Genomic DNA, 21,572 nt, shown 5'->3' on the forward strand with positions numbered 1-21,572 from the left:
CAACACCAACTAATACGCGACACTGGAGGGGGTTGCGGGCTCGAGGCCCCCATATCTAGGACCCCTCCAGAGAGCCGCTTATTGAGTCGCGGCCAGATCTCGCTCCTCTGCACGCCCGTCCACCGCAGCAGCCGCCGGCTGGGACTGGCCCCATAGTTTGGTCCACTACATGCGGAGGCGCCCACTCTTCGACCCTGTGAGTATAGCCCTATGGCGGAAGCCAGCGCGTCTCGAAGTTTCAGCAGCCTCATGTGCCGGCCAGTTTCTATGGCCCCACTTTTCAAGACGTTGAAGACTGGCTTGACCAGTTTGAGTGCGTCGCCGACTTCAACCAGTGCATTCTGTACTAAAGTTTCGGAACGTTTATTTCGCACTCGAAGACGGAGCAAAGACATGGTTAGAGAACAGGGAGCCGACATCCAAAGATGGGATACCTTTCGTCAGCAGGTCCGGGACATGTTTCCTAGCATGGACCTCCGGGATCGTGCACGGAGCCTCCTGGACGCTCTCGTACAAAAGCCTAATGAAAACGTTCCTATGTTCGCCAAGGATGTGACCAGTCATTGTCGGGGCGCTGACCCAGATATGGCGGAAGCCACGAAGCTCCGCCGCCTGATGCAAAGTGTGAAGGACCAGCTCTTCGCTGGTTTGGTCTCTAATCTCCCGCAGACTGTGGCAGAGTTCATAAAAGAATCTACTGCCATTGAGCGGGCCTTACAGCAGCGCTGCCGCCGAAATGACTCCTTGTCCGTTGAGCCATGCAGCAGTGCGGCCGCTTTGTGCATCCGCTTTGTGGTCCGTGAACAGCTCTAGGAACTGAACCCCCGCTCGCCTCACCCGACAGCCGCCGCTGTTAGCGAAGCTGTCCGCAACGCGATCCGGCAGGCATTTTCAACGCCTCAGTGATGCTAGAGCCACGGCCCATGAGCTACGCCGAGGCGTTCTTCGTTCCGAGTTGCCACCTCTGCAACGACTGCCATACAACCCTTGTGGCGCTGACACCTCCGCCACCGTCATTCTATGCGCGGCCCCAGCGTGGACCCTCATTGCGTACACGGGCTCAGAAGGCAGCTGTCTGGCGCACTTCTGACTAGCAGCCGTTCTGCTATCATTGCGGGCAAGCCGGCCTCCTGTATTGCATTTGCCCTGCGGCGAAATCGTGCCTTGGGGTTTCACACGTGACGCTCCCAGTCCCCGCTTCTGTGAGCGACCCCGTGAAATTGAGGAATACCTTGTTGCCCGTGGCACTTTCTCTACCGGCCAACCACTATCGCCGTCTCCCGCGTGCTGCACGTCGTTCAGCCGCCGGGCTTTAGCAGACGGACTGCGGGGTCGGTCTCTAAGCCCACGCCTGGTGAACAGTAAGCGGCGACCTCCGGCGGAAGGTTGCTGATAACAGAGGTTCCGAACAACCCCCAATACCGCCGCAGAGTGATGACGAGATTCTGATGACGGCGCAGACTAATTTTGTGAGATCGAATTTCACTTATACCGATGCAGTTGTTAGCGCCAGCCTGCGCATTCACGTCGATGGGCACTCAGTGACGGCTTTAGTTGATACAGCCGCGGACTCTTCGATAAACAGTAAGCACCTCACGGATTGCCTCAATCTGGTGAAAACAGAATGGGATGAACCGCAAATCACTACTGCTCGTAGTCACCTCATGACGCCTATCAGGAGGCGCACTGCTCTAGGCTCCATTGCCAACTCTGCTATTGTTGGCACTTTTTTATTTTTCAAAAGAGAATAATTTACAAGGGTACAGTACGCGCAATGCTATTGGACCCATAGCCAAATGCCAGTTTCGGGTCCGTCACAATACTATGCATTAAAATGCGGCACGCGAAGAAGACACATTGCGTTCACAAAATAAAATCACGTTCTCAGCAGTATAGGCATATAACTAAGCGAACACAATACAAGCATCCTCACAAAAAAAAAAGAAAAACAATACACCATAACTTCATATATTTATCAGGAATGTTTTGAAAACTTGCACAAGGTTTCTTTTCACTTTAATATCATCAAATTAACTATTCCAATTAAAAACTTCATTGAACTCTTTTAGTATTTGCCCGTAACTATTTCTACACACTGGTACGTTAAAATGTTCGGCACTCTAGCCGCTCTAGTTTCCCTTTTAGGTCTTATAAATATGCTATGGGGAAGTGGATCATTGATTTGTAGATTTGGTTAATTGTCTGCGCTACCTTTAATGTGTATATTGAGCGAAAAGGCAGAATAGGTGTTTAAAGAGTGGTTTACTAGAGTCAGATAATTTTGAAGAAGTAATAATTTTTGCCGCTCTCTTCTGCAATCGGATTGCAGGTTCAAGATATGTAGGATACGTGTTACCCAATGACTCTATGCAATAAATTAATTGGCCCTGTGCAAAAGAAAAGTAGAGTATTTTAAGGACTGAAATGTCGAAACATTCTCGCGCTTGCAATAAAAAATGGCATTTGCAAAATAAAATATAGTATGGTGATCTACGGATAACCTGTGTGCAAAGCGATCGAGAAAGAATTAGCGTAAAAATTTCCGTATTGCACTTTTCCAAAGAATATTTATTATGAATGTAGTGTGTATTTTACCTACTTAACAGTGCGCACGAGAATGTAATAATTTATCAACAATCTCAAATCCACATGTGGAACCCGGCGGAAGTTGTCAGTCCTCTGTAATGCATCCGCCCCTGAACCCATACCATTTCGGAGCAGCAGAGACTTTAATCCTGGTTAGCCCCTTGGAAACACAGGTTTAGTACGCCTGACACCATAAGAACCTGAAATAGGTTATAATTTTTCCTTTAGGGTATATTTTGTTGTCTTTACGGGATCAATTTATGGCTCAGCCTCAGCAATTCATTGGCGAGGCTCTCAGCCGCTTTGTTTCCTATACACAATTCTAAAGAAAAATTGCTGCTCTTCAATTAACGAACCAAGTGCAGGGAACGAATGCAATGGCTTTCGGACGCGGGAGAGTGAACCAAGCCAGGTACTAACTCTTGAACTCCATATTGTAGGCCCGTCAAGATAATGACAGGGTCGCTCGCGAAATATTAAAGTTTTTGTAAGGCTGCCTCAATGACAATGCTTTCGAATGTTTTGAAGGCCGAGGCTCGGTTAAGGTCGTCATAACAAGCACACAAAGATGGTATATCAGACGCCGCTCGACTAGCTGCGGCAACCTTTTCCGCAAAACCGTCTCTAAAAACTTCGAAATGCTGTTAATGTTTTGTTTTTAAATTCTCGAGCAGCAATGATTGCGTATCCGCAAAAAGTATGTCACGCTTAGCCCGAACGCCAGGAAAGTTCAGTGCGCAGTCGTGGCTCTCAAATGACCTAAGCTGGTTCAACTGCTGTCTTTATCTGAGAAAATTACCTCGTGCACTGGTAGTAATAAGCGCCTAGTAAGGCCTGAGCCCTGCCCTCCAGCTGTGATTAAGTTGCAATATTTTCTTTTCTAACGCCGATAGATGTCGCAAACAAGATTTTCCGACAGCGACTAATAAATAAGCTGATCCTAAGGGTTCTGCTTGGGCACTTTGAGTGCGAGCTTCCTGTAAAAAAAAAAGTCTGACTGGTAGGAAAACAGAAAGGGAGTGGCCAAATTATACGGTTAAAAGTTATTCCTCGGATAAATAAAATAAAGCAGTCATTGGAGATATGCACAGTCACATTCGCAAAGTCGCGAAATAAAGTAGTTCTTACACCCGATATACCTACAGGGTGTTCAACTTAGATTTAACATAAGTTTAAAAGTAAGCTTTCTTTGAGTTAGAAGAGCACTATTTTCGGCACAGCATTCTCAGCGGTGTCGTACATCGGAAGACGGTAAAGGCACACCAAATAGCAAGCTGCTAATACTGAATATTTAACATTTTTTGGTATTAATCTTAGGCTCGTTAATTATTGAGAGGCGTGTAGCCCACCGTAAGTAATAGCTATACCAGTTTCGAGAATTTTGAAAATGCGGTTACCATCGGTGCTGGGGCCAAAGAAATAGTGGCTACATCGCGCTAAAATACATAAGCTTTCGAGAAGGTTGCAGGTAACACAACCTCTCCAGTGCACTTAACTCGTCGAAATAGCGAAAATATGTTGGGCCAAAGCGCCAGGGGTAACCACGTCTTGGAAATTCTGAAAACTGATATGAATATTACTTACGGTGGGCTACATGCCCCGAAATTATTAAGGAGCCCAGTATTAATAGTTAGAAAGTTACCTATAGATCATTTGTTAACCTGTCCACTGTTAGCCTGTATTACCTATATTTTGATGCAATACACCGCTACAAGTTTCGTGCCGAAGAAAGCACTCTTATAACTCTAAAGCCCATTTTTAAAGATCCAGTAAAATCTTAGGTTAAACACCCTGTATATAGCGAGGACATCGATGAATTGCTAACTGCCTTAACTCCACATACATTGAAGGCGAAGTGATATTCTGCAGATTTGTTTGGCTGACGTTGGTGCCTGTTCCATGCAGCTTGAACCCTTCTCCAAATACTGCGCGGCTGATAAATAGTAAGTGTCGTTATTCTTAATACATGCGCATTTTCTTCTAGCTCTACGTCTCTCTCATCAGTATTTGGCAAAACGAAGTTAACAGGAGCCATGGCTTACGGAGCTTAAAAACCCTACATACCTAAAATTCTAGAAAAAAGCATACTTGAGTGGGTAACCGTTTATGAACGTCATTTTCTTATATCATGCAAGATTTCACTACGACAATCAATACACCCGCAGATCACCCGACGGAAGTCTTGCATTTTTTTCTATCAACGTTTTTGCTACCGTCCAAAGCGTTCCGCACTTGCACTTTAAAAGAAAGATTTTGCTGAATAGAAGAAGAGTGGACCATTACCTTTACTATTTTTATAACAGTGTCTGAAAAGTTTCCGGTTTTCAAATAATTTTCGTTTCAGAATGTTGCACATCACACAGCTTTGGAACAAACAATAATGAACACACGTAACCACTGTAAGAGGATGAAGAACTTTTTGGGCAGGCGTCTCCTCCCCAGCTCTTCTTTAATATTTTTGATCACCATAAAAAATAGCGCGACTGCATGCCTTTTGGGCGAATAAAAGGATTAAGCTCTTCGTTCGTTGTGAGAGAGCAGCCAAAACATTGTGCCTCGCACAGTGCACCGATTTTTTAAAGTCGGACAACCATTTATTTCCCAAAATGTGATTCCACCACCGTTCATCCGCGCAAAGAATCGCCACACGTGGCGATATTTCGCGCACTGCTCATCCGGAATACAGCATTGTGGTCACGTGGAGCCGGATTTGTGGCGTCGTTTCGTGTGGCACTTATTATGGTTGCGAACATAACGAGTGGAATTACGTGCGCAGTGCCTGAAAGCAGGTCATTTCATACATCTTCCTTCGATAGGCGTGAATTTTTTGCTGTGGCAATTACCTGATATGAATTTAAATGCCATTCTACACATTATGGGCTGTGTACTGCCGAACGAGGGTATCCTCGCGTGGGGTTGCACCCCGACTCTGACGGTCGCACTTAGAAGACTGTAAGATGCAAAAAAGCAATTGTGTTGAGATTTGGTGCACTTAAAAGGCCCCTGGGAATCTAAATTCTTCTGAACCACTCCGTTACAGGCTTTATTTTGGCCCTTATTTAATCTTTGATATGCGAGGAGCCGTTCACAAATGAACCGATCCCTTCCACGTAATGGGACAGAAAAAATATTGGGGACCCTATTCAACAATCTGCGTGTTTTAAACCAACCTACATGTTTATAGGGCTTAGAAAACTACCATATCTAGATAGTTTGAGAAAACGAAAAAAAAGGCATTTCTCGTCACATTATCTGAAGGACGCAATCTGAAGATTTCTGAGATGTTGCTCAAGTACCAGCCCCCGTTGCGAAATGTGTGACAGCCAGTTGGCTTCACCACTAAAAGACACAGTCTTACATCTTTTTACTTAGAAGTTTCCTTAGATAGAAGATTCGTGTCAGTTGGAGTATCTTTCATCTGCTGCTGTAGTGGGAGTTTCTTAATGAAATGGCTAGTTCACACAAGCGTCCATCTTAATAATAAAGGGAAAGAATAAGTAAGCATAGCAAAACAGCTGTGATGCCACAGACCCAATCGAACACTTTTTTTCGTTCTTCCCTAGAACTATAGCAGAGTGGAATGCTCTACTGCAAGAAAGCTAGAATATGTCCTGGGTCGAATCTTTTTATCTGCCGTGAAATTTTAGTAGCAACCCTCGTTACTCCTTATATCACTGATGCATTTATTTCGTTCTACGTTGCATTAGTGTGTTCTTTTGTTCATGACGTCACGCCCGCGTCATCGAAGTTTTCCTTCAGTTTTTTTTTACTGTTACAATACTATGCATTTAGGCGTATTCTTTCATGGCTATTTGTCACTCGCATATTTCTTGCATATTTTGATTTGTAGTGCATATTTCTTGATTTTCCTCAGGCACTCACTCTTGCCTCGACTGCTAAGAGGCATTTGGCGCCATTAACTAAATAAAAATATGCCGATCCATTAATCCAAAATGGAGCTAAATGTTCTCTTTACGATAAAAGAAACAATAATTGCATTAGGATGTTATAGACTGCCAAGAGGAAGTTGGCGACATAAAATAAATAAAAATATGTCGATCCATTAATGTAAAATGAAGATAAATGTTCTCTTTAAAATGAGAAAAACAATGATTACACTCAGACGTTAGAGCTTCTCGGTTAGTTTGTTTACGGGCAGGAAAGCCATTTAAAAAAAATACAGAAATCCTGGTTTGATTAAACCTTACTCAAGAAGACACAACAGCTTCGCGCGTCACCGCGCTTGAGGAATATATTCCTGTCGGCTCCTTTTCCTCCGTCCTTAACAAATTGCCTCTTGGAGGCAGACCGGCTCACAAGCAATTCATCATGACGCAATAAGGCAGGGTGGTCCGCATACTGCGAACAAGAACGTATTTTGACTTGAGCAAGCGGTGGCCAGGTAACACCTATGCAGTACAGAGCACGCGGGCTAAAATTTGACGTTCGGCGAACAGTACAAGTGAGAGCTAGCCTCAAGGTGGATCCCCTCGAACGCTTACGAGCGCCTTACTTCGAAGGCCCATGGGCGCCCATTTTTTTCACATTATCTCCATTTGCTTCCGGGAAAAGAACCAACGGAGAAGCCTCTCAAAGAAAAACCTCCACGCCGAGTGGATCCACCACGCAGTCAGCTGCCTTCTATACTGCGTATCTGGCTTAGATGTCTGAAAAAAGGAAAATAAGACAGCTCTGTAGGAACAGTAAGTTACACAAAATAACTGTGATATCAAAGCTTTCCTCTTGAATAGTAGCGCTGTGCGAAGAAATTTGCTCCAACTGAAAATACAATGCCCATCCGTGCTACATCAGAAGGCAAATTCTGTGGTATAGTCGGAAAAATCTTTAGCTAGCGTGCGCGACGGCCGCCGCTTTTTCTGCGCTCCTGCGCTTTCCGACGAAGCAAACTTGCGGAAAGCTCGAGTTTAAGGATGGGCTTAGCCAGCCTGTGCTTTGATTTGCTATTTTGGCAAGCTTGCTCCTTCATAAGAAGCAGAAGCACGGAAACCGCGGCCGCCACGCACGCCAGCTAAGGATTTATTCGGCTGTACCTTACGACTAAGCTAACCACGCAAGTTTTCTCTCTGAGTTCCCTTTTGCGAAAGTTCATTAAAAAAAGGAAAAGATTGTAATTGTCAAAAACTAAAACACTGGCAGTGAAATCAGCCCAGCGATTGAGTGCAGAATGCCTAAACTGATTATGAACGTGGATGTTTTTCTGTTTCATAAACTTCAGATCTTTAGTAAACACCAAGCTTTTCAATCGGCATCATGTAGGCGCAGCGAGGCCCAATTTCACATTGACTGCGTATCATCGAAACGAGAGACCTCTGCATATCAAGCAAATTAAAGTAAACATTTTCAACGCATTCCACAAACAATTAATGACCTCGTAATTTATGACGTCCTCATTCATATAAGATCAAATGCTCGGCGTGCTATGGTTCCTAAACAAAATTGCTGCCAAACACGAGGTCAGTGGCACAGTATACTTTTTCGTTGCTCTGGGGCGCGGGATAATCCTGGTTTTGTCTGTTAATCCAGTTGGTGGTTCAGCGCCTTCTCTACTACCAACAGCTCACAGCGCAGTTTGCGGACAGTGTAGTGCATGCACCTGATTGTACCTCACACCCTTGGTATTATATTTTAGGTATCACCCTCTCTACAATATTGAGTCTACCGAGCCAATTCCTTCCGCGCCGGAACCTGCTGCTGTCCATCGAATTTGAGAACGAATGATTTCTACACACACCCCGGGCATAATATTATGCACTCTTCGTGAAATAAATATTCAGTAGATAAAATTACCTTTGCATTGTGAAAGAAAGCTTTGAGGTTCGCGATGAATGTTCTTTTGTATACTGCATGAGAGAATAAATTATGGTGGCGTTAGATAGACAAGTGCCAATTAACGCCCAAGTATCTGGTTCTAATGGTAAAGCGTTGATCCGACATTCTACGAAGGCCATAATGCGAAGAAGGTCAGAAGAACATTGCTGACTGAAACCGCACGAAAACGTTATGCAACAAAAAAGGAAATCCCATGAATGGTAAAACAAAACAACACGCGCCTCAAGATGGAATGTTCATATTAGGCTTGTTTCGGGGCAAACAGTGAACTGTTGACGTTATATCCATTGCCATTTTGAATCCAGAGTACTGCTATATTCACTCAAAGCACTTAAACTGTGCCTCTGAACTTTAGTGCGTTTCAGATTAATAAAGTGTTTTTGTCTTTGTTATTCAAAAATATTTGGAAATCACAAACATCAGGCAGATCAAAGCAGTTCGTATGCCTTCTGCTGCAACGAAAACAACCCGCGATGAGGCTGAAGTGCCGTAAAGTGCAATAAAAATTGCACATACAAAGTTGCATGCCGAAATTGATTTATTCATGCCCGTTAGTGAAAATACACAAAATTCCAGGACTGGCACTTCCTCATTATTTGAGCTTTAATTGAAAAAAAAAAAACATGAAACACAGAGGTGAACTTAACGAGAAAAATATTACCTACTGTACAATAAACATTATGCGTCCTGTTAAAATCTGATCAAGTGCACCCACGTATAATGTGTTCATTTTGATTGTATTGTATTTGGCTTCAGTTTCTAATAATGCGCCTTTAAGTTTTTGTTTTAAAGTACTTTGTTTGGATACTGCACGGAAATTGTATAATATTATTTAAGTTTAAAAGTGTGAAGCGCGTCAGTCTCACAACTAATTTTGAGCATTTTGCTGACTGCTTTTGTTAATATTTATATTAAATATAGGACCACTTTAGCGACTCTTTTTGACCGGTATTCATTGAGTGCATACCAAAATTTCTTATCGTTTTGTACACTAAACTTGGAATAGAACATGCGCCGCTGTCTGTTTAAGAGTTCCAGTGTAAAGTGCGTAGTTGCGGTAGTTGTGAGTGGCAAATATTATGTTTATTATTTGAGAATACCCTACATTGAAGAGAGGGCTTCAGATGGAATGGCGCGAAAGTATCAAAAGGCACCACACTAATAGTCTCTCTAGAAAAAGGAATAATAGCTAGTCTGAAGCAGTAACCTTGCATGGAACGACCAGTACAATTTATTTACACATGTACACATATTTACCTGATTGCCGTAATCTTCCCCGGAACTTGTGACAAGATAGCGATCAATTATAAGAAAAACTTCGTACCATTCCCTGAAATGGTTGTCCATAATTTGACCCCTGCGTTTCTACTACTTGGTTTTCCTTCTAAAGTGTCGCTTTTAAACGCTGTATATTTTGAAAAACACAATGCCTGATATTTTTACGCCTGTTATTTACACTCTCGGCAATATTCCCCCATTAACAATAAACCAGCCTTTTTGAGGCATCGAGCTAAGCCGCTTTAATGCGGTGCGTATATTGGTAAGCCTCTTCAGGACGACAAAAAGGCATCGGCAACCATGTGCACCACTCCAGCAAGTCTGTTTGCGCCGCAGGCAACTCGTCTCCGTCTTTACACTATGTGCGAGAAATCTGTGAGCTTCTTTACCGCCGCAGGCGAGAGTACTGGCTCAGACGCTCACATGGAAGCGCTGCAAGAAAAAAGAATACGCGCAATAAAAATACGCCAATTCTCCTACATGCCTGTATATAAACGTGCGCACCAACGACGATGAAAATATCCGGTGATACGACTCGCGAACACACGCTTGAATTTCAAACGAAGTCTGAGCTTGAATAAAAGTCAACTTCTAAAGCTCTCATGCTCAACGGCCAGCAGATCCTCAACGAGTGCCACGACGTTCAGCAACCGGTCGGCATAATACAGTAGTGGTGGACAAGCACAGCTTCGATCTGTGCACCATCACCCTTTCCTTTCAGCTCTCCTCAGAGGTACAAGCCGAAAAGCGCTGCCTCAGGCGCAGAAATGATTTCTGCCAAGGAAAACTCGCCGCGTCGGTAGAGCTTACGACATGGTTTGAACCGAGCGGATCTGTACTCGCGAAACACAGTAAAAAAAAAGGAACGAACACAAAAAGAACGCAATCTGCACTGATGCCCATTCTCTTTTTTTCAAATTTTCAGCAAACATTAGAGTGCTGTCGGCGCTCGTCCAGCCGATACTGCCCGTGGGCTTTCTGAAAAATTCAAACCTGTGGCTGTTGTTCCGCGCCGTGAACGGCACATGTTCTAAGCTGTTGTTCTCAGCGGCTCGTTGTAGTGGCTCTCGAAAAGAATCTAAGTTTTCAGGCTATCGCTAAAAGATGAAGAAGGAGTCTCCCTCTCTCAGGCGTACTCGCGTCTGCGGCTCACTGTCTGCGACATTGGGATGCTGATTCCAACTTTGCCGGCTTCGATGCCAGCCGTGGCAGCCACACTTAGAGAAATACAATACACCAGTGTGCGCTATGGTGACAGCGCCAGTTAACGAACCATAGGTGGCCTAAATTGATCTGAAGCCCGTCGCTAGCTACGGCATTCCTTATAGCCCTTGTGTCGCTACCGACACAAGGACTATACGGATTTTTATTCCTTTTCTAAACGCATCTTTTTTTAATCCTTTCCTAGCAGCATCTTTAAAACCACGTTTGTGCACTGGAATACAACTATGATTTCAAAGTCTAACAAGCCGTTCTTTTTTAAACGTGCATAAACAACGCCACTTAAGCTGGACATTTATACTCAGGCACACGCACCCACAGGCACGCTGGCACGTGCGCACACGTACCCACACACACACGCGCGCGCACACAAACCGGAGTTTAGAAAATTGGGTTCAGATATGATGGTATGGTCCTCTTTTTTTTTTCAAACGAGTAACCTGAAACTGATCACAAAATGAAAATTCATGCGTTTAGCAGTGCTTAGCAGCAGGTGCCTAGTTGACATATGAGATACGCTTGCCTTTCGAAAGTCTAGTTGTGTTCATTACACACTATATTGTGCCAACTAAGGTTGTGAGAAGGTTCCAGGAATTGCCGTCATTTTTTTAGCCAAGCGGGCTTCGCATAGGTTGACATGCTTTTATAGTATAGGATTTGAGTGTAGCCGTGCGCATACCACACAGAACAACTGCGGGGAAAGAGTTTTGCCCGGTCACGAATCGCAGGAATGTAACACATAAAAACTGGTGATAAGGACTTTAAACCGAACAACTTGTTTTATTATCTAAAGCTAATGATAGGTTCGTCACTGTGCGTGCTAATGTGGATAAACTGTACCGGCAACGAAAAAGGGTGCATTGAATTATGAGAGATGGGGAGCTGGGAATGCGAAAATTGTGTACTATGGGCCTCAATAGTTGTTTAAAATGGATATGTGAGGCTAAGCATTATGAAATTACTGGACCCTTTAACCACGGCAGGGGACCGAAAGTACAGTAGCCTGTGTAATAATATCACCGTTCAGGACGCGTGCATTCATGGAGTGCAGTGGCTAGCACAGGTTGCACTGTTACTTTTAAAATGTAATGTATAGAGTTCAGTGAGGTTAGGAGGACAGATGAAGCATATAAATTGCCACACTGCGCGCGCAAGTATGCTATCGTGATTTAGCCTCGAGTCAAGAACTAGGTGCGGGATTCCTGATCGCTCAATATACAGCTGGCCACACGGAGAAATTTAATAGCAGTAACGGAAGGTTGGCAGGTATCGTAATTTGTATTAATAAGCAGTACAAAATGACGGTGGTACAGGCCGACGCACATGAATAAAGTCACGATGACCAGACAGTCATAAGCTCTTTTCAACGTGCATATTCGATAATAAGTAAAGGAAAACAAAGTGGTGTTTGCTACTCAACGGTTTTAACGTCGATGAAGGAAAAAAATCGGTGGCAGACTAGATGGTAGGCAAAAATCGGATACATTATAGGAATAGCAGAAGAGATGTATTCGTAAAATTCCTAGGACGAAATAATAAAGGGGATGTGATTTTATTTCTCCGCAAACGGGAGAACAGGCAGTAGACGTGAAGGTGGCAGAATACAGTGATTGAGAACAAAAATAGCTTTAGGTTGTGGGCGTATCCTAGCACCGTACAGGATGTGGAGGCGATCGCCAATGAGAGATGCAGCGACCAGAGAATGATAAGGTTTCCTAGGTTTTGAGAACAAACTTCAGAAGAGAGCTCGGAGCGCAAGTAGCGAAGAAGACCATCAACGAGTTATGTGCAAGAGGGAAAGCAGAGGAATTTGGGATCTCCCTGCACAACAGATATTGCGCTTTACGCAAGCACGATGGTCGTAGTGCCTAATCAACGAATAATATTCCCGCAGAGATCTGTACGCACTTTGTGATAGAAGTAATGGCCAGAGTAGTTAGGAGAGCAAGCTCTTCCTGAAGACGAAATATCTGCGATGCAAGACCTTAACGCCTTAGATAGAACAAAAATAGCAATGCTGGCAATGTTGATCAATAATCTAGGGTAACAGACATAAGGTAGTATAATAAGCGTATAATCAATTATGGTGTATTTAATAGCGATAGCATAAATGTGGTCAAGAGTAAACAAGGCAGATGAAGCAGTCTGATGAACGAGTGTAAAACTTAGGAGCGGAATTCATTACTATTATCAAAAAGTGCATTTTAAGATAGGTAAGGAGTTCTACATTAATCCGTATGGTAGCCGCTAGAATCAGAAAAATAATGAAGGAGCAAGCGGGGCACAGGAATTCATTATTCCGCCGCTAAATAAAGGGCAATTACAGAACGCCTTGGAAGCAATTAAAAAAGGGAAACATCTGATGAGAATCAGGTAATGCAGATTTGGTGAAGGTAGATGAAAAATAGGATAAGAAAAACTGTCCCCCGTCTAATCGCAGTGAATTAAGAAAGGCCTGTCAAGATAAGGCCATACTCACACATATTTCAGGCTAAAAGAAATGCATTAAACGTAAGCACCCCCTTTATAGCTTTCATACGTTATGAGAAAGAATTTCATCCAGTCCAAGACTCAGAAGTCATGCTTCTTTTGCGATAAAACAGTACGGGAACGAGTATGCACACCACTTGACTGCAGAGTAACATTTGTCTTCCGTAAGGAAAGTGATAAAATCCCATTTGACCCGAACTGGGAAGCATTGTGGATGAAAGTTAACGGCATATACTTCAATAAATTTGCGATGCGCTGATGGCATTGCCTTGGTTAGTAATTTGGGAGACGAAAGCATAGCATGATCATTATCTTAGACATCAAAACCAGAATGCTGCGTCTGAAATTCAACGTGCAGAAAACAAAGCTTATGCTCAGCCGTCTCGAAATGGAACAATAGTTTATGATAGGCAGTTGATGGAAACACTGTATCAACTTCGAACGCGTAGTGGAGAGCGAAATACCAAGGACCACAAGAATGGGGTGGAGTACCTTTTGTAGGTGCTCTAGGATCATGAGCAGCAGTTTACCAGTATCTCTGAAGAGAAAAGTACCGTATTTACTCGAATAATGAACGCGCTCCCATGACGAAAGCACCCTCTGCTTTGCCTGTCAAAAAGTAGAATTGCTTTCCATTGCGTAGTAGACATACTCCGTTTTTTTGGAGAGCAATCGACTGATGGTTAAAATGCATGCTAGGAGGAACCCTTTTTTTGACGCCCAAAACAACTGTGCATGATTATATAATGAACCATCTCACGAATGTCATGGCTACTATACCTCAGCGTACGGGGCGAACAGCCAATAAGAATGACCCGCGAGGAATCCGAGAATTAATTGAAAACATGTCTGATGACAAGTGCCGTATCTGTTCGAATGTTTAAACTTTCGCGTTGTCGCTTCGCGTTGAATGCTGTAAGTGCTGCTAGAGTGCACACTTTTGCTCTCTTCGATAAGAGTTAGAGGCCGCTTTGCGAGTCATACGTGCGGGTTTAAGTTAAAAGATATATATTATGCTCTCAAGCAAGGAAACTGCAACGGGGCGTGTTTTGATTTATTACGAACAGAGCCGCATCAGACAAAGACTTTTGCTTCATTAGATTAACTTTGTCCCTTTTTATTAGTTGAAATGTCTTATGATATTTTACCCTGCACTTGAATGCATATCGTAACTTTTGAGATTTTTTGAGGAAAACGTAGGTTCCTTACCCCGCTAAATAAGGTTTATAACTACTCTAACCTACTGGTTGGGTGGAGGTCTATCCCTTTGAGCCACATCTTCCTGCCTTTACCTTACAGCTACTCTGATAGGCGTATGTTCAGAGACCAAAAACAGCAGACTGGTTGAGACAACAAACGCGAGTTCATGGAATCTTCATCGAAATAAAGAAACGTCGTCGGCAAGGTCGGCATGCAATGCGAAGGAATGAAAACTAATGATCGTTAACGGCAAAAGCCAAAAATCACAAAAGACAGCAGAAAGTAGAATGCCCGGATAAAATTATAGTTTGCGGGAGAGGGAGGCGGTATCTTGCACGAAACGGTTATTTGGAGAGATATGACTGATGCCTTGCTCTGCAGTGGGCGTAGTTTTTCTTACGATGACGATGATGAAGAGAAAGCGCAGAAATAGATTGGAACTGAATCAAAAGTTCTGCGCTTTTGGCGATCATTTCTTCGGTTTCGTCTTCGTGTCGGTATTTGCGGAGGTGTTGACAAAGAGATTTACAATTATCCCATATATGGCAGAACCGAATGACACTCCCGGCGAGCCAAGCAACATCATAAAAAAGGATGAGCAAATATTCATTCAATTACAAGCTGTTGCCAAAAGAAGCAACATGCGGTAGCGCATGTAATTTTTTCGGTGATTAATCGACGCCTACTAACAGCTCCTGATACAAATGGTTGAGTGACGATCTGCGGACCGGATAAGATGGTTGATAAATTGGACGAAGCATTGACCGCAGCCACTGGTGACTCCAAGGTGCTTCAATGTGGATACCCACGATGCTGGCTGGGGTGCCCGCCTGGGAGTGCTAACACGAGCGAATGCTGTTTCTGCTTTCTTTTCCTTGGTGCGCACTAAACTTTGGTTCACTCTAGTAAGCAGCACAATTAAGAGTACGAGCCCGTTCAGACGACAGTGCTCACTCGACGACAGTGATGTGAAAACCAATGAAATAACGAAACACAGAGACAATAATGACAGAGCCTAGACGATGCATTACAGCTGCTGAATACTTGACTGTTCTTTTCAGATCCGCTCTGTCGGGCTTTACCTCTACCATAGCAGCCAGAGTGCCGGCTCTTTTTCACGAGATAAGAATGCGTTTAGGCCTTTGGTGCCCAAGAACAGTTGCTAAAAACATGCTTTTCTTGGCTTAGGCATATCATTCCAATCAGAAAGATTAGCGCCGTTGATTTAAACTACTTAATAAACCACATCAGTGCATTAATACAAAAGCAATTATAGTTTTTCGTTCAAAGTAGTCCTAAAAATAGCGTCCAATATAATGTCAGTTTTCTTCTTTAGCACTGCGGAACTTTCTAAATTTAATAGTTTGAGAACAGTTATTAGCTAAAGCGCATACAGCAGGGCAGACATATCGATAGGGTTAACACTTGACCTATGTATATACTAACACTTAAACATACACAAATGACCTCTCTAAAAAGACACCTAAACGGCCCAATGTCCCCTATTAAGATATTTGGAAGAGTGAAGGGAAATAGTACGCTAACAGAGCGTGTAGAATAGGAGCCGGGCAACACGCGGGGAACTCTATTTCTGCGGCTGACAGGTGAGAATGCATGAAAAGCACTTAACAATTTAGGTTAAAACCGTCAGCGCCTAACAGGCGAAAAATTGCTGAAATAAAGATCTTGAGAATTCTTGTTCTTAATATATCTAACGATGATATGACAGTGAAAGGCACGACAGCCAGAAACTCGATACGAACGGAGAAGAAAAAGGACACGTCATTCCTTTAAAGCACTTCGTTCTACAGTTCTCAGTGAGCTCCTCCTAAGTACCAGATATCGTAATATGATCTTGAGGACAGGCAGACTGGCGCAGTTGGTGCTTGGCTTAGCTTGTCCTCGATGGCTCCATGAAAACTGAGAACACCGGAAGAAGACAGACTCTAGAAGAAGCTGGTAGGTGCATTCTTCAAATACAACTAGCCAATCAGAGAGACCAGTCTGATGGCATAGCGGTGGGGAATAAGCATGCCTGCTAGCCGCAAGCAGCGGCTACTCTGAAGAACCACGAAATAAGTCCTTTTCCTTCTTTGTTGAAGGCAAGCCTCTTTTTTGTGCACTACAGGGTACTGTTTTATTCCTGTATTTGCCTTCACCAACGGCGTTGCTTCAGGTAGTTTTCTGCCAGCGGGCTTCTGGAGATCTGGATTGCACCGGCCGCGTCGCTACGTGATGAACAGAAATCAGCGCGGGGGCAAAAAGCCCGCTCATCGTTTCGAGGAGAGCTTTAGAGATGAAGATGCCAATGGCTCACGTACGTGATGAAGGAAGGGTGGACGAAGAAGTAGGGCATCCCTCAGGGATCGCAATACCCCCGCAACGAACAAAGCACCAGCAACAGCGACTCCCAAACTCAGAGATTGTGCAAGAGATCTTCAAAGGCTTCGAGATCATCAATTGCGTCATCTGTAGCCTTTTTAACCCTCTTTTTTGTTTTCTGTTCGCAGCAATAGGAATTGCTTATTGCACCTCTCAACAATTTACGTTTTTCTTTTCAGTCGCCCGATATCTTCGTTCCAGCCTCATTTCACCTCTTTTGTACTGTGAGATAACTGCTTGGCAATCGTTTACTCTATTCTCATTCAACTAGCTACAATGAAGAAGTTACTGCTCCATCCCAAGTTTATCCGGCTTTTCCTCATATAGTTCAGCCTGACCAAACCACCTAAGCTTAGAGATTGTAAGTATTTATGCCATGTAGTGTACTGGCCTGCTCACTGACTTCCACTGCATAGTTTAGATTACAATGCTTGCTATCCTTCCATGCGCACATGTTTGCTCCTTCTTTAATGTCTAAATAAAAACATCAACAAGCGGCTGAATGTTTCTTTTTGCTTTCCTGTCTTGTATATCCCGTATTTTTTTTGTTTTAGCAAGGAACGCTCTACTCACTCTCACCTATTCTCGTACAACCTGCTAAGTTGGGAAAGCGTACGTGACTCTCTGCTCGAGAAGATCCCAAGGCGACCAGGATCCTATCGTCACTGCCTCATAAGCCTCACAGAAGTGCAGCTGAAAAGACGCCTTTATTACATTTTGTTCTTACTTTCTTGGGTGCTTTATGTTATTGTGTGCTGCAGGCATGCTCTCCGAAGAGTCCTGCCCGTGGCACGTACACTCGCTGTCTGCGTCTGTGGGCGGCGAATTAAAAAGGAGATGAAGTGCGTGACGTTCTTCCCCAGTGAGCTTCTAAGGCCGCAGGAGTAGGCAGTGCATGGGTGTTGCTAAATAAACAAGCTTCTGGGAGAGAACTTTTTGGGAGCATTGGAAAGATCTGGAAGCTCTCTGACCGAAGTGTAACGCAGGCGTTCTGAGTTCCACTGGTGAAGCCAGAAGTAATCATCATCAAGAAAAACAATCAAATTATCAGGTCAGCTGCCGCTTTGTGAAGGCATTTTAAAAAGGTGTTGGCACGAAGCACCGGTGTAGAAAAGAGGTGAAGCCAGGGAGAAAACGAATCGTTAAGGATAATTAGCAACGGCGCAAAATATATCAAAAATGATGGAGCCGAAATTAAACTTACTTAAACTCTAGCCGTCCTCTTTATAAGTACCTGCAGCGCGCGTATGAGAACGATCCAGGAATAAAAGGCAACTTTGGTGCTCAGAAAAGTTTACATTCAGTAGTGTCCCATCGACTACCCGTTACTACCAATACAACGCCCCAGCTGACACCCGTCGAAATACTGCTCAAAGTTGGGCGACTGAGAGATAAGAATTGAATAAAAAAGATCGGATCGAAGATATAATCTTTAAGTTAGATGATTCCAAAGTGTCAGGCGCTCGGAAGTTAAACGGCTCAAGTAAAGAGGTTCGAATAATTTTAAAACACTTTTTTTCAAGGCAAGCAGTAGTGAGCGTTCTACATTCTACTTTGTTACAAACCCCTGTTACGACGTCGTCATTAAGTTCTCAGTTATGGACCTTAAATAGAAATGCCTAGTAGCTCCCGAGCCTAGTAGTCATCATGAACCCACGACCATATCATGATCATGACCATATCAATTTCAAGCATCATCATGACCCTATCAATCATCCTGACCATAGCAAGCATCATGACCATATCAATTTTCAAGCATACCATTGTTATCTGTGCAAAAGCACTTTGGCCTCCTAACCTGGAAAATGCAGGTGTGTGGTGAAGCTTAAAAGTTAGTCACTGGATGCGGCAAATGTTTGGAAATAAATTGAAGTTTGAATTAAGGTGACCTTGGCTAACATGGAGAAATAAATTAAATAATCCCATGACCAGGTTTTGAGCCTACGGTGGCGCGAACAAATCAGCTTCGCTGGGCACATCACAAGAACACTATGCTACTTTTTTATCGTGGTATGTATTGGAGTGGTGCAGCGTTATATGTACAGTAAGGCCCGAATACACCTCGGACACGCATATACCCTAGTTTTATACTTGATAGCGCGATAGTGCGTTGCAAATGGTTTACAACTATACAGTTCGATAGCGAATTTAAAAGGTAATAATAAACAGACAAGCTCGAAACACCAGCTTGAAGTACAGAGGTATTCCATAAGATTTTCTACTCCAATTTTCAACTTCGCTCTCGATGGATTCAACCGGCACCGTTCATTTCTCACCGTCGTGATCATCAACACAAGGTCACAGTGCCTCATTGTAACACAGTGACATGTGCGCAATCATATTTTCCGCTAACCTCTAAAGAATGGAATTCCCTACCCGCATCATTAAATAGCATCACTGATTCAACTCAATTTAGAAGAATACTTACCACTCTGATTACATAATGATCGCTTTTGTATTTTATTGTAGTGTTGTGTTCTCCACCTACTAGTATTGTTCTTAAACTATTTTATTAATCTGTTCCGAGTTAATTTTCCTCACTTCATTTTATCTTGTCTCAGTTGTTCTATAGTTTCGTATTAATTGTGCTTTGTTTATTTTTCTTGTTATCAAATGCTCTTCCTCTCTGAAATGTACTTTGTACCCTGAGGGTATTACAAATAAATAAATAAATAAAATATGTTCTTGTGTTCAAAATCGCTGTTCGCGTTTAATTCCGGCCTGACTTACATGGAACAATCTACAAACGACAGAGAAAACAATCGCAAATGAACGAAATGCATAATACGGCTCACCTAAACAACCAAGAACTTGAAAAGACGCAAACAGGGCACCTCTCTACTACCAAGTAATACGACTCATCTAAGCAACGATGCACTGCAATGAGGTCTATGAAAAGCACAGCATTAGGAGTAGTTATCACTGCCGTTCCAGCTTGTCTGGGCATACAATTGTTTTAGATGAAGAATCACTCTGCTGAAGTGTTCTTTTGCAGAAAGAATAGGTTTCCAATGTGGTCTTTCATGCGTGTTTTCCGGAGGCTGTGAAGTCCAAGCAGAAAGAACAAGTGTAAGGGATCATTAACAAATGACTATGCAGTGAGATATCGTACAGAATGCGGTGTCAGATGAGGAACTAAATCAATATGCATTGCAGGATATCCCAAAACAGTATTGTATCTTTGGAATTGATGAGACAGTGCTCATTCCCTTATGAAGCATCAGAAAGACAGCAGTTTATTGCAGGCACAGAAATTCATTTTTTTATATATCTGCGATTTACCGGGAAATGTCTCGGTATGTAGCTAATAGAAAAATGTCAGGGTATACGGCAAAGGGGGCATGTTACACACACTCTTTTGAGTACGTCATGTCCCAGTAAACCAAAACACACAGACGAATACATAGTCTAGGAAAGAGCACAAAAATTAAATGTCAAATTGCGTCTTCGACACCAGAAACAAAAACTCAGGGGAAAATAAACCACCAAGAAACACGCATAATGAAATTCACCTCACACATTAAGCCTCATCCATTAACACAGGTGATCAGGAACATTGAAAGACAGAATGAGGTTCGGTAAAAGGTGACGTAAATTGACTTGCAAGAATGCGCGCATGATTTCGTGCGTAGTGTCACGAAAAACGTGAAATTTGAAATTATCAGTCGGATATGCACGTAGTCAAAACAAAAGCCGCAAGCACTTACAGGCTAGAGGGGGTTATCACGTCTCATGGATTCAAAATACGAATCGCACTCAAGAATGGCGATACTATGTGAAAGCGATGGATGTAGAGTGTTGTGCAATGAATAATTCGGAGTGTACAATAAATTTTAGTTACGAAACACAAGCACATTATAAGCGGTTGCTCTGCCAAAATCAAAGAGAATATGGAGAACAAAAGTCTGAGCAACTGGCGAAGATCTCACACAAGGTTTTTCCAGTAATGTGCGTTATGCCTATAAGCACTCACAGGGACGCCAATCTACTTGGGTGGACTACATTTCCATTGCATGTCAGGATACTGAGCAGGTGTCGATCCCCGCATTTTTAACAAAAGAACGCAACTCTTAGAAGGACTAATCCGAGCTCCTGACACTAAACTAAAGTCCTTCGTTAATAGACGAACCTCATCGAAAAGCCCGAGGTCGTCTGCAAAAACTTACACTTTCAGTTCGCTGCCCATAATGCGGAAACCATTTACGACTCCAACCTTTATCGCACTTATGCAAAGTTGGTTCAAGTATAGTGCGAACAGGAGCCTCGTGTTAAACGTAAACACACTCTCAGAGCGCTGTGCACTGATTGTCGCCGTCTTTATCACCTTCCATCTGTGCGCAAGTCACGAAAGCAAAGAAAACACACTTTCAATCGCGCTTTCAGGTGCGTGCCTTGGTGTTCACCTGTAAAAACTGCTCTTCCACAATAATTCTTCGTTGGCAATGGTTAATAGCAAGAAACTGTTTTTAGGTTCCAAAAATCAATGTGCACCATTAAAAATTATCTCACCAAGACCATCCACTACAAGTCCCTATTGGCAGACGTTTCAAAACCGTTCTCCGGCT

The sequence above is a fragment of the Amblyomma mixtum genome, chromosome 5, assembly GCF_055824585.1.
Source record: "Amblyomma mixtum isolate Tamu chromosome 5, ASM5582458v1, whole genome shotgun sequence".
Classification (NCBI taxonomy): Eukaryota; Metazoa; Arthropoda; class Arachnida; order Ixodida; family Ixodidae; genus Amblyomma; species Amblyomma mixtum.